The sequence below is a fragment of the Bidens hawaiensis genome, unplaced genomic scaffold (genome assembly GCF_021521415.1).
Source record: "Bidens hawaiensis isolate Kalapana, Puna unplaced genomic scaffold, B.hawaiensis_p1.1 tig00034570_1, whole genome shotgun sequence".
Classification (NCBI taxonomy): domain Eukaryota; kingdom Viridiplantae; phylum Streptophyta; class Magnoliopsida; order Asterales; family Asteraceae; genus Bidens; species Bidens hawaiensis.
Genome location: NW_027495966.1, coordinates 153,156 through 164,517, shown reverse-complemented (window position 1 = coordinate 164,517; position 11,362 = coordinate 153,156).

The following is an 11,362-nucleotide window of genomic DNA, read 5'->3' as shown; positions in this document are numbered from 1 at the left end:
CAAGGTGAATAATTTCTTTGAAAATATTCTAAGTAAAGTCTTCCTAGTCAACTGTTTACGAGCACACTTCATGGTTACCAAGTCTGCTCGACAATGATACATGCTGCAAAGCTTGCCTGAAGACTTGTTTTACACTTATCATTTATTGTAATAGCTTTAATTATGTACGAATGATTAGGATTTCCATGTATGGAATGTCAGATGTAAGGGCAGGCCTTTAAAAGGAATAATTTTGGGCACGCCTAGAACATACAACTTTGGGCACCTAGATATTTCACCTGATATAGATTGTGACAGCTGTCTTGATCTCGTACGGGTAAAACATTCCATTCTGAAAGCCTAATCGATTACCTTTTGTATTTGACATATTATATATCAATGAAAATCTTTTGACTTACAGTGTGTGTTTGTTACTTTTGTGTCCTGTTAGCAACATTTAGTTTGTTAGTGATTCCGCCATTAACATAACTATTGTTCTTTCCTAATTTAGCAAGTCGTTAACCTTCTTGTCGACAATTTTTTTGTGGGTTACGACATAGTGATTGAGCGATATAATCAGGACCGGCAAGTGGTATCAGAGCTTTTTTTGCTATTTGGGTGAAGAACTGTTGCTGATTAAAAGTTGATTATTGCTTATTTGAAGACGATGAATAACGTCAGCTGACCACTGTTTTTATTGATTTGTGACGTCAGCTGCTCTGTTTTTCATTTCTCAGATCTACAATTTTTTTGAGGTTTAAAATTGTTTTTCTCTTCTAGATCTTTATTTCGTTGTTATTATCTTGCTTATATCTGTCCAGATATATCAGATTTGAGTATTTTATCCACAGTTCTAAAGATTATTTGAGTTTTTGTTTAAGTATTTGTTAAGTTTTCTTTATTGTTCAAAAATATCACATAAGATACCAAAAAGATGTCTGGATATGATGAACAAGAAGTTTATACTAACAAAATTCCAAGGTTGTACGGACAGGAGAACTGTATTAAATGGAAAGTGTTATTCGAAGCAGCTGTTTGTTGAAACGATGTTGAAATGTGGACTTCGATCAAGAATGGACCCTATGTGGCTGATGGAACAAACAACAATCCGGTTGTTGAAGCTAGAGTGAAGAAGGTTGATGACAGAACTTTTTCCATGCTAAAGTTGGGACTGTCTTGGGAAATTTTTACAAAGGTTGCTCACCACACAACAACCAAAGCCATGTGTTAGGCCACAAATAATCAAGTACTGAGGATATGTTATTCTTTGAGATGAGTCTGGATCAATTATCCTTCTGAAGAGTTCCGGAGTTGTGTCAGAATCAAGGATCCTCGGTAATTGGTATTCCTAATAATTGTTTCTTATGTGTAGGCTGATCTTTAATGAGTGTAACGGCTCCGAGACCTAGTCTACCAAATATTTTGCTACTGGACTTCTTCAGCACATGGTCAAATGGTGTGGATGAAGATAGTGGAAAGGTGGTGGATTAGTAGGAGATCTTCGTTAGTTGTTATTTTTGTTATATACCGAGTTTATGATCAAATTAGGTCACGAACACACTCACTGACGGCTAACATTCATAAACACTCTCTGAAGAACTCTCTAAGCAGTTCATACACACACTTAGCTACTTTGTAACCTTTGATCATAAACTCCACCACTTGTAACCCGATTTCATGATTAATAAAGTGGTGATAGACAATTTTCGTCACCCGGGGTTTTTATGCCAGCGATCCTTTAAAGATCAAGGGATTTTCCTCGTAACAAATCCGTGCATTTATGTTTACAACAATTTTATAATCGTTATTATCATCCTAGCACTAAACCTCACCTTACAAATTTGGTTACTTTATCCAAAAACGATTTTTGAGCAAAACAGTTTCGCGCCCACCGTGGGGCAATTGGTGCTATAATCCAGAATATACCCTATCAAGATTCAACTTTTTCAATCAATACCACCATAAATGGCCTCTCAACAATCTTATACTTCATCAACCGTACCTTCATTAGTTTCTCACCCATCAAGAACTTTACCACCGATGCCTCCTCCATTAACAGGAACACCTAGGACTACTGCTACTGGAAAAACACACAACTACCAGTCTTCCAGATCTCAAAGACCACTGCTACCACTTCGATGGTTAACTCGAACAATGATGTTTCGGCTATGTTTTCGCAGGTTAAAGCATATATGGAGCAGCAAAGCAAGACTAACCAGAGGATCCTTCGCGAGATAGAAGACCTCAAAAGGACTAAGAGGCCAGCAGAGGATCAGACTCCTCTGATGCCTAGGATGTTGTATTTTACCACTCTAGGATCCTTGGCTCAACTTACTCAAGGATCATCTATCCTTCACACGGGGTCCATGGGTAAACAAGCTCAGGGATACTCAGTTTTACAACAAGGATCATCTATCCTTAATCCAGGGTTCATAGGTCTACAAGCTCAAGGATCCTCTCTCCCTCAGCAAGTATCATCAATCCTTCAGGCAGGATCCTCTGGGGTGTATCATCAAGGATCCTGCAACTTCCAGCCTTAAGGATCCTTCCTCCAGAGTCAAAGATCCTCTAAGGTCCATGAAGGAGACATTATCCCCATGCAGACTATTGCCTCCTGTGGACCAACTGTCATGGCAGACACTTCTTATCTCAGCTATTCTTCTGGGATGCCAACATTAACTCAACAGAGAGGTAATACATATAATCTTATATCCTTATATACTAATCTTAGTTCCATGCAGGGTGCAGGTATCAACCAGGCTTTGGCTAAGGAACTGCAGAAACTTAAGGATATGATATCCAGTGTACCAGGGGTGGTCCGACCGATCCCTGAAATACCAGAAGGGAGCCGCAAGTTATCCAGATTTGCTCCAACTATTTGTGATGCTGAATCCCAAAGATATTTCAGACCCCCAACATGAAGGTTTATGATGAAACAACTAATCCGGAAGAGTATGTGGCTCAGTATAGGGAGAGGATGGAGATCAATCCAATTCCTGAAAGACTCAAGGAAGCTTGTCTATGCAAGGGTTTCAGATCCACACTAACAGGATTTGCACTTAATTGGCTTCTAAGTCTTCCTCCCTTTTCTGTTACTTCTTTTTCACATTTAGTTAACTTGTTCAACAGCTAGTTTTATTGGGCCTAGACTCGATGGTTTGTAGTTTGTTGGTATTAGTTTTGGGTTGCGTATGTAAACCAAGATCATTATGGATCTCGATGGGCTTTGGGCTATGGTTGGGCTAGCATGTTGGCTACTCTATATATAGTTTACTTATTGATAGGGTTTTGGTTGTTTATTCAGTTGGTAGTTTGGCCGTCTAAGGTGACGTGAGGTCGAAGTCTCACTCAAAAATAAACCGAATACAACTAGTTAGATAGCGGTAAGCGGGTATCGAACACAGGGAGTTTGTGGAAAATGCGTTACCGAGTAGCTGTAAAATTAATCTAAATTAATCTAAGTGCAAAATGTAAATTCAATGATTTGGTTGTTTGGTTTTGATTAATAAAAATATTTAAAGCAATAAACGAGTTTTAACAATATAAGAAACAATGCTCTCTCCCGATTTCAGGTTTCCAATGTTAATCAAGTTAACGCTTATTTGTGGGATGAACTACACGAATATAGTTTTGTGAAAATGCAGTTGATTGTGATAAAAGAGGACTAAGTACTTGGGTTGTAAAGACACGAGGTTATCACTCGATAATCAGTTTAGTATAATTAACCCTAATTATCTTCTACTAAATCCCGATTGCCTATGGCACCAAGAACGGATAGTCAAGGACACGAATTCAAATCATACTAACAATTACAACACAAACTCACAATCACCATAGCAATATATTCATAAGATCCAAAGATTATCCCACAAAATAACATAAGCGAATAACAAGTAATCCAATTGAAACCTTACAATTCGGGAGAGAACATAAAGATGATTAGCCACACTTGGTTCGATTCATCATCACATCAATTGGGTTATAAGAATGAATCACAAACATCAACTAATGATTAATATCACCAAAAACTTGTTCTTGGACTCCAAAATTCATCTCTAAGGTGTTTTGGGACGAAAGATAATGAATAGACATTACGACTCCGGACCGTGGCCCATGGTTCACACCGTGGGTCACGGTGATTTCAGAAAAGGCTGGACCGTGGCCCACAGTTCAACCGTGGGTCACGGTGATCCTCACGGTGACACAGAGGTCCACGGTACGGTGGCCTCTGTGTTTTTTGGTCAAATTGGACCGTGGCCCACGGTTCCAACCGTGGACCACGGTGGACTTCAGCCACAAAACTCGTTTTCTTCATTTTTTTGATCTTCTTAACTCGTCGGTTCCATAGGTTTCTTCGTTATTCATCATAATGGGCCCCGAAACCTCCTTTAAACCTGCAATTCACCAACAACACCGTAGTTATCTAATTCCACCAAATAAACCAATTTAAAAGATGATTATTACGGCTTTAAATCAATTAAGGGTTTTCCCATGGACTACCCGTCACATTCCCACACTTAAACGTTGCTTGCCCTTAAGCAACATCTCGACACAAACTTTCTATTCCATTCAACTTGTATCCACCAATCTTACCACAAAACCGGTTCAGTTAAGGTCCCATGTCATACCCTATTCCCTTATTTTTATCGGGTGCACTAGTTCATTTGATGTTCCATTTAAACCGTAGATTTCTAACCAAACCTAACATGCTTTCGGTTTTTACCTATACATAACACGCATTTACACATTAACTTTTCCTTGGTGATCATCCATACATTTCATATTTAAGCAATTCTCCTCGCATACGCTTGTACAATCATCAAATCTCCACCTATGTAAATGCATTTGACATGAATACAAATTAAGATAGTCTTAAAACGGGTTGTAATTGGGCCAAGTGTAAGGGTATGAAGGGAATATTGAGAGTAGCTCAAGCGATCCGATCCGACTTATTACAAAAAACTAAGTAAATAATAAAATAAACAACTATAAACATCACTAACTTCTCTTTTTTTTTCACTCAATAAATAATGCTTTGAACTATGCAAACATAAACATTGCAACTCTAATACAAACTTTTTTTTATATAAATAAGGAACCAAGAAAAACAAAATAATTAAAACTTATTTACCAAATTAAAATAAAAATTAACCGAGCCCCCATGAAAAACCCGAGTTGTTCTCAACTCGATATAAAAATCACAAGGATTTCCCCACACTTGATTTGGACAACTCCAAAGCGAAGAAGGTAATTTTTTAAAACCAATTTTTAAATAAAAACTAAATTAACCTATACTAAAATATACAGCATACCTTGGCCCTTTAATTCATTTCCTCATCCGGTGAGCATAATAAAAAACTCACCCGGTCCACATCGAGCATATTGATATCCTTTCCTTCCAAGTAAGGTTTTAAGTCTTTGACCGTTCACCACATGTTTTGTTTTCTCTTGAACATCTTCAATCTCCACATCACCAAATTGACCCACTTTTTTGATGACATATGGGCCCATCCACTTGCTCTTTAACTTACCCGAAAATAACTTTAACTTTGAATTATACAACCACACCTTTTGACCCACTTCAAAAGTTCGTTTTCTCAACTTTGAATCATGAACCTTTTTTAGTTTGTCTTTGTATGCGGAAGCACATTCATACGCTTCATCTCGGATTTCCTCAATCTCATTCAACTTCAACCTTCTCAATTCACCCGCTTCCTTATAATCTGCGTTGACATTCTTAATTGCCCAAAACGCCTTATGTGCCAACTCCATTGGTAAATGACACCCTTTTCCATAAACTAACCGATAAGGAGTTGTGACAATAGAAGTTTTGTATGCGGTCCCATACGCCCACAATGCATCATTTAACTTAGAAGACCAATCCTTTCTATCGACCGGCACCGTCTTCATCAAGATTTCTTTAATTTGGCGATTGAACACTTCGACTTGTCCACTTGTTTGTGGATGATAAGGAGTAGCAATTCGGTGATTCACATTGTACCTTTTTAAAAGCTTCCCAAAGTTGAAATTCTTGAAATGTAACCCACCATCACTAATAATAACCCGCGGGATACCAAACCGAGCAAAGATGTTTGATTGAACGAATTTGCAAACAACCAAATGATCATTAGTTCTTTTTGCTACCGCTTCGACCCACTTGGACACATAATCAACCACAACCAAGATATATAAAAATCCATTCGAGTTTGGAAGCGGGCCTATAAAGTCAATTCCCCATTCATCGAAAATCTCTAACACCAAAATCGTTTGCAATGGCATTTCATCCCATTTCGAGATACTACCCAACTTTCGGCAATTCAAACAATGTCGGGCATACTCACTTGCATCTTTAAAAATGGTGGGCCAATAAAAACCACATTGGAGCACCCGGTAACCTGTCTTTTGACCGCTAAAATGACCTCCACACGCCGATGCATGTGCATGAGTCAAAATCTCCCGTACCTCAGAATCGGGAATACACCTCCTTATCATTTGATCTGAACCAATCTTGAACAAGTCCAGTTCATCCCAAATATATTGTTTCACTTGGGCCATGAACCGTTGTCTTCTTTTCTTCACCCAATGACTTGGAATAGACCTCGTTGCTAAATAGTTCACAAAGTGGGCATACCACGGTGCGGTTGACATGGCTAACAATTGTTCGTCAGGGAACCATTCGTTTATCTCCATTGGGTCATCGACACCCTCTAAGGGAATTCAGGATAGGTGATCTGCCACGACATTTTCACACCCCTTTTACCCCGGACTTCTAAATCAAACTCTTGCAAAAGCAATACCCAACGAATTAAACGAGATTTCGTATCCTTCTTCTCCATCAAATATCGAACCGCGCTATGGTCCGAATAAACAATCACCTTGCTCCCCCAAATATACAAGCGAAACTTATCCAAAGCATACACCACCGCAAGCAATTCTTTTTCGGCGGTTGTATAATTAAGTTGTGCTTCGGATAATGTTTTACTCGCATAATAAATGACCACCAGTTTTTTATCAACTCGTTGACCCAACACCGCTCCGATAGTAGTATCACTAGCATCACACATGATCTCAAACGGCTTTGACCAATCCGGTGGTTGTAGAATGGGAGCTTTCACCAATTGTTCCTTCAAAACATCAAACGCTTGCAAACATTCATTAGTAAAATCAAAAGGTGCATCTTTTAACAATAAATTACATAAATGTTTTGTGATTACACTAAAGCCTTTAATAAATCTTCTATAAAAACCCGCATGCCCCAAAAATAACCTTACCCCTTTAATGTTTATAGGTGGTGGTAAAGATGATATTACCCGGACTTTTCCCTTATCCACTTCCATTCCCCTTTCCGAAATCACGTGACCCAACACGATACCCTCTTACACAATGAAGTGACTTTTCTCCCAACTTAGAACCAAATTTGTCTCAACACATCTTTTTAAAACTTTTCCTAATTCATTGAGACAAGTTTCATAAGTTGGACCATAAATGGAAAAGTCATCCATAAATACCTCGAGTGAATCCCCAACCATATTCGAAAAAATGCTTATCATACACCGTTGGAATGTGGCCGGGGCATTACACAATCCGAATGGTATTCGCCGAAAAGCAAAAGTGCCATACAGACAGGTGAAGGTGGTCTTGTGTTGGTCATCCGGGTGGATAGCAATTTGATTATAACCCGAGTACCCATCCAAAAAACAGTGATATTTTTGACCCGATAATTTTTCAATAATTTGGTCAATAAAAGGTAATGGAAAATGGTCTTTAGATGTATCGGCATTTAATTTACGATAATCAATGCAAACTCGCCACCCCGGTGACCGGTCGGGTGGCGATTTGTTCACCGCTTTCATCTTTAATTACCTATATACCTGCTTTTTTTGGTACCACCTGTGTAGGACTTACCCATGCGCAATCCGAGATGGGGTATATGATTCCCGCATCCAACCACTTTATTACCTCTTTCTTCACAACTTCTCTCAAATTGGGATTCAACCTTCTTTGAGTCTCTCGGGTTGGTTTTGCCTCCTCGTTGGTGATGATTTTGTGCATAACTATAGATGGACTAATGCCTTTTAAGTCGGCAATTGTCCAACCTATGGCCGCCTTGTTTGTCTTCAACACCTTCAACAATTCTTGTTCTCAGGGCCTCTTCTAAATTATATGCAACAATGACCGGTAACGTGTCTCCCCCAAAAACGCTTACTTCAAATCGCTAGGAAATTCCTTCAATTCCAATTTCGGTGGGCTTTCCAATGATGGTTTTGTACCTGAATCGATCACGGCTGGCAAACTTTCAATTTGATTAGTCCATGGGGGTCGTCCCTCTTTTACTGCCAACACGTCTTGATTTTTCTCTTCCATTCTCAATGCACAAAGATATACATGTTCAGAAAAATCACAAACACATGCTTCCAAAGCATCTTCCTCATAATCATGCGATTCACACATGTCCACAATATCTGCCATGAAACACTCATCACCACATAAAGCATTAGATCCGTTAGTGAACATTTAATCTCATTTTCCTATTTCCAAAAGCCATATCAACTGTGTCCGATCGACAGTCAATAATAGCATGAGCGGTGTTTAAAAACGGTCGACCCAATATAACATTTTGTTGTTGGGTCGAATCAACCGATGAGTAGTCTAAGACTAGAAAGTCAACCATATAGTAAAATTCTTCAACTTTCACCCTCAAGCCAATGGCCAAGTAGAATCAAGTAACAAGATTATCATCAAAGACTTGAAGAAGAAACTAGGATCTAAGAAAGGCAAGTGGGCAGAGGAAGTTTCTTATGTTCTTTGGGCTGATAGAACAACACCAAAGAATGCAACAGGTCAAACACCCTTCTCATTGGTGTTTGGATCAGAAGTTGTAATCCCAACAGAAATGGTGGTTCCTACTGCTAGAACAAGCATTCGTGATCCAGAGGTCAATAATGAAATCATTCTTGAAGACCTAGATACTGTTGAAGAGCTTAGAGACCTAGCCAAGATCAGAATGGCAGCGTATCAACAAAGGGTAGCTGGGGCATACAACAAGAGTATCAGGATAAGAAGATTCCATGAAGGAGATCTAGTTTTGAGAAAATCCTTCCAAAATACAACCAACCCTGCAGATCGAAAGCTAGCACCTAAGTGGGAAGGCCCCTACTTGATCGAGCCAGAAGCTGGAAATGGGGCATATCATTTGCTTACTATGGAAGGAAACAAACTACCAAAAGCATGGAATGTTATCCATCAGAAGAAGAACTTTTTCTGATAAGGATCGAATATCCTTAAAGGATCAAGGATCCTAAAATTGATAATATCTATCTAATCACTTTTTCATTTCATATTCTTATTATTAACCTAATGATAATGTGTTCTTAACGTTTACTTTTTCCAACTTTTAAATAACAATGCAGATTTTAATAAGAGGTTCAATGTCTAAAGAGATTGGCCACCTCTCCCTCACGTCTAATGTACATTACTGTTTCCTTTAGCCTAGCCCACGATTAATGTGTGACCCCCAATGGTCATACCTTCCAAGGTTTAAAGGTTTTCACCTTTCTTATAAATTAGAGTTTCTACACTCTCACTTGGAGCGCACGTTATCCAACGTATAGTTCGGGGCAGCGGGACCAGTACACGTTTAGTGGCTGAAAATTTTGTTACTTTCGGCTATATGGAGGATCCTACGATTTATGGTAAACGTACCATACCACCGGTTTATAACATTTTCATGTTATCTCAAGACAAAGGTTTCTAACATTTTCATGTTAGCTAAGGTTTTTGCGTTTTCACGTCACTTACGTTTGGGCAAATCCCCAGTTGACCTCCGTATCATTGGGCCAGTCCCCAGTTTGGGCTTGTCGCCAGTTTAACACCAGCTTATTTGGGCTTGTATCCATTTTTGGGCTTGTCCCCAGTTTGGACTTGTCCCCCAGCTTGGACTTGTCTCCAGTTTGGACTTGTCCCCTAGTTTGGGCTTGTCCCCAGTTTTCGGCTTGTCCTCAGAATATTTGGGCTTGTCCCCAGTTTGTTGGGTTTAATCCCAATTAATATTATATGTTGTTCACTTATGAGGATCACAGAAGGATCAACACTTATGGATTCAAGTTCCTAGTTTATTTTTACAAGGATTACGGAAGGTTCAACGCTTATGGTAACTTAGATCTAATTAGATCTTATGGTATGGCTTCAACTTATCAATTTATACTTATTCAATTTTGATTTATATCTTTATAAGGATCCAGTATTCTTAATTTACTTCCATAAGGATAATGTATCCTTGAAACTTTATTTTAAAACTATTAATAAATCTAAGACTACAACAGAAATATTTTCGAAATAATAGACAATCAACAGATAGTTAAAAGATATTATTTATTAAACTTACTAAAATTACCAAAATTTTTAACCAGGACTTAACCATTTTTACGTGGACCATCCACCGGGGTTAAAGTAAGTTGTTACTAATTGTTCAACCATGTGCAGGAAAATAAAAACATGGGCATCAAAAGCTTCATCCCCACAAACAGAGGATCCCTCAACCTTTGCTACCCCTCATAATTGTCTTAAGGATCGTAGATCCTTTATCCTAGAATACTATTGTCTTAAAGTACACAACCATAAATCCTTGAAAACACAAACATGCAAATAAAAAAACGGGCTCAGGCCTTGTCTATCCTATCCTTCATTGCCCGCCTTAGCAGCTTCATCATCAGTTCTTGCTTCCTTTCCTTCATCCTTGTCACCCACATCCTTCACACCACTGGTTCCAGCTTCACCTTCCTCTGCAGCCTTGTTCTATTCAACGGCATCCTCTTCTTCCTCTACCACGCCCAACCTAGCCAGAGAATTCTTCTATTCATACACTTTCCAGTTTTCCCTGTGAAAAGAAGGATCATTCGCCTCAGACACGAAATGGATCCTTGCCTGCAAAATAAGCTTTGCTGCAGACATATTTGTTTCATCAGTCGCTGCCTTGATCCCATCGTTCATCTTCATTTACATGGTGAGAACTTGGGAATCAGCCTGCTTCTTCTCCTTTGTAAGCTTAGCAACCAGCTTATCCTTGGCAGAAGCAAGAGTCCTCATTCCTGTCAAAGTATCCTTAAGGTCCATGATGACTGATCCGTAGTAAGAGTGGAAACCTTGGATGCCCTATAAGCCACAAGCTTGGGATCAACAACAATTATTTGACAAAACTGGCAAGAAGAATAAAGGATCCTTACCTGAGTAACCACTTCCTGAAGCTGCTTCTCGACTTCCTGGACTTCTGCTTGAGGTTCTGGTAGTTTCCTCTTCTTCCACAACTGAGCCTTAGCTCTAGTGGTAATAGTGTGGGGCTAGGAGCCTGGGAAGACTTGGATGGTTCCTTCTTGACTGTCTTGGG